Genomic DNA, 4,019 nt, shown 5'->3' with positions numbered 1-4,019 from the left:
AGAAGATAAACAAGGTAGCGAAAGAAGAATCGAGCAGCCAATACAGGGAATGGAGAGAACAGATCAGAAGAATGAAGACCCGCATGCGCGATAGCATTCATCGCTGCAGTATACGGGAAGCATTTACCACCGCTGAAACCCTACAATACCATCAAGAAATCTTTAAAATCAAGGAAAATGGAGAAAAGATAAGAAGAACAGAAAAGGGCGAATGGATTATCAACCCCAATTAAGGAGGTCTAAAAATAGGAAACGGAACCACCTGGGAGGAAATAGATGCTGAAATTATACTAATGGATAAAATCACCGCTACAGCATTTTTTGTCGCTCTAGCGGCATACGAAGGTCAAGCAATTCGTGACGTATATTCGCCAACTGTTATAAAACAAGGATTGAAAGAGATTTTAGAAGAAAATAGTAACTCAGATCTACTGACGGGAACAAGCAACGACAGCATAAGGTTACTGTTGGGAATCATAGACATCGAAGTGATAATTTTTCATCAGCAAATAATTTACAAATACGTAATTTTATTAATACAGAGAACAAGTTACAGACTAATTAGGCATTATCCTTTCCCGACACAGATCATCTCAGCACCAGGATTTGGCTCGATTGTCAAGCCTACTACCCCCTTTACGGCGATCAACGATCAGGGATATATTCCGCTGACACAGGAAGAAATAAGATCATGCCAGGTGATAAAAGGACGATTTTTGGCTATGCGGACGGCAACAGCAAAGACAACCGATGGGACGGAAGAATATGAAGTGGCACTGTGGAAGAAGTCACGAGATATTGATCTACAAAGTTGTGATTTAAGGGTTGTGAAGATTAAGGAAACAATTTGGACAAAATTAATGGGAATAAATGCATGGTTGTTTACAACTCAGGAAGCTGACATCGTAAAGGTCAAGTGTCAAGCGAATAAATCATTAGAATTGGAAGTGCGCGGAACGGGAGTAGTTTGGATGGCTCCTGGTTGCGAAGGAATGGCAGGAAAAAGGAGATTCACAACCACACAGGAAATAACGTTCGCTACGAAAATATCCGAGGAAGTTTTAACCTGGCCAAGGATAGATGAGGAATTAGAAAAATTTTCCAAGGAAACGCAAGTGGATCTAACCCACGTTCTAAAAGAAATCAGCGAAGAAAATGAAGTACAACTTCCGGAAGGTATAAAATTTCATCGAATCTGGAGTGCTATTAAGCAAAAAGGGTTGAATCAGACTGTACATTCGGCGTCCTACGGAACAAGATCTCCATTAGTATATATCTGCGCTGCTATAGTACTTTTAAGTGCGACTGTACTTTGTGACCTAGTATGGCGTGTAATGAAGAGACGTAATCTAACGAAAAACGACACCAGTGAGGATGTTGGAAGAGATAACCCATATTGTGAGGTGGAAGATGCTATCCCGGAATCCAGTCAACCGATGGAGGTCATCATGGAAATCAGCGACGAAACCTCCCGATCAGGAAACAGGATCAGCAACCCGGAGGTCATTGAGATGACTCCTACCTTTTTTTGTTACAGGGACCATCTAGGATCACCCTAAGAGAATCATATAAACATTATCCAAGGACACAAGAACCAATCAGGGAGAATACATTACCAGCGATCTTCGCAAAACCGTTATATTGTCGGGACATAAGTATTGTAATCAACATGCATGTTAGCAAATATTCATTATTGCCTATATATTCACTATTATCTATACATTCATTATTATTCTAGAATGTAGAGAAGTCTCTTAAGGTTCCAATTATTTAGTCTGAGCAGAGGGTGGTACAGCAATTTTGATAAGAAAAAAAAAACGCGTTAAATAAATCGGGACTTCAAGGTAATAGATTCCTGATACCATTCAGGAGAATGGCTTTTTTTTTTTAGCTGGGGGAGCATGTGACGGGTGGGCCTACCCTCCCGTCAATATTATGATGTTGCTGAGGAGACGCTTTTTCATGGGAACCGAGCAAACAGGTACTCTAGCACAGGGAACCGCTTTCGGCGCCTTAATACCATTTTCTGCTGACTAAGGAACTTGACAATAACCACCTAGTTCCTAAGGGCGGAATGATCTGAGTTCAACCGCGGAATAATACAAGTTACGCGCAGTGATACAGGTGTTTGGCGGCATCCGCGACCGAGGTTACATAAACCTGGGACCTCCAGGAGGAGCAGCCACTTGTAATCAGTCAGTCGTTTAGTCTGTCCGAATCTATGTCGAGTCCGAGCTGTCTTGCATCGTGATTAATTGTCTCCTAAGACTCTCATTCTCGTTGCTGTCCCATCTCTCTCTCAGTTATAGAATCAAAAGTATTGCATCAAATGGATTATTGTACTGGATTAGATTTGCTTTCATAAATAGAATTAGTTTGTAAAAGAGACTCTCAGGGCCATTTCGGGCAACTCCCATGCTTTGGGGACGCCCAATAAACAATTAGTACCGTAATTCACGAGTATTCTTCATTCACTGAGCGACCCACCCTTTTATCAACATCTAAATATTTTTCAGTGAGACGCTAATCTAGTCCGGAGGTCTCTTTACGTGACAGGTAAATAACCAGGTGTAGGCACACACGTAACACAATTAAAATTATTTCCTTCTCTTAGATTTATAATCTCTTAATATATCATTATATAAAATACTTAAATTATTGGTGTCAGTTCTTTTATTCACAGTATCATTTATTTTGTTAAAGATCATTTTACTTACATTACGCTTCCACCAATTAATTTCTTTGTCTAAAATTTCTACATTTTCAAACGTGAAATTATGATGTTGATCAAAATAATGCGCTGCTAATGCCGTTTTTTTCTCTTTCACTACGTTAATATTTTTACAATCGTATATATGTTGTTAGACTCTATTATTTAAATATTGTTTGGTTTGTCCAACATAACACAACCCACATGAGCAAGGTATTCTATACACTATTCCAGCTTGTTGTTGTTTACTTACTGGATCTTTTAACTTCGAATAGATGGAATTCGCTCTTAAGATGTTATAAAATGCTAATCTCACATTCGTTCCTATAAAACACCTATTTATTCTCTGTGATAGTTCTGCTACATAAGGAAACCGACAATATTTAATGCTATTAATTATATTACCCAAACTAGATGTTTTATTTCACAAGTTCTCTTTAAATCTATTAATAACGCTATCCACCAATGACAAATCATTATTATTCTTCAACAACATATTCCGAATCTTCTTGAAATTAACTTCATAGAAGTCACTACTACTCAGCCTCGACATTCTATCCAATAAGCCTTTGATCAAGAACCTTGCCAGATTATAGCTCGGGGAATTGACACAACTGACCACGGGTCTTAAACTACAAGTTTGTTTGTGAGTTTTCTTTATACCATAAATACCTTGATGTTCATCCACTATTTCCAATGTTACGAACTCTTTTACTAAATCATTTTCTACCTTTTGCCATTTGTTTGTAGAATCCTTGCTTGATAATTTATACGTATCTTTGTCATTCAACATCATTTTCATTCCTCTTTCATACTCATCTTTCAACATTACCACTGTTGTGTTCCCTTTGTCAGCTATTGCAACAATCAAGTCAGGTCTCTCTTTTAGAAATTTTTTAGTAATGTATAAATTCTTTATTATCACTTTATGATTCAGCTTATCTTCTTTATTATAAAAGTTCGAGATTACATTAATAGTTTTTGATCTCAAATTGTTTTTAACAATTTCTTTTTTCGCAATATTACAACTATCCAACTTCACAGCTCCAATTCCAAATTCCAAATCTTTTGATCAACATCATAATTTCACGTTTGAAAATGTAGAAATTTTAGACGAAGAAATTAATTGGTGGAAGCGTAATGTAAGTGAAATGATCTTTATCAAAATAAATGATACTGATATCATTAGATGTGGTGTCATTGTTCACAAATGTACGTCGAGACTTGATTCTTTAAGAAATTGAGGAAACATGGGATAACATCAAACACTTGGTAAGAGTTCCTAGGAAGGTATTGGAGGACCTCATAA

This window comes from Cotesia glomerata, linkage group LG10, assembly GCF_020080835.1.
Source record: "Cotesia glomerata isolate CgM1 linkage group LG10, MPM_Cglom_v2.3, whole genome shotgun sequence".
In the NCBI taxonomy this organism is placed as follows: Eukaryota; Metazoa; Arthropoda; class Insecta; order Hymenoptera; family Braconidae; genus Cotesia; species Cotesia glomerata.
Note: the sequence above shows the minus strand (reverse complement) of the source record.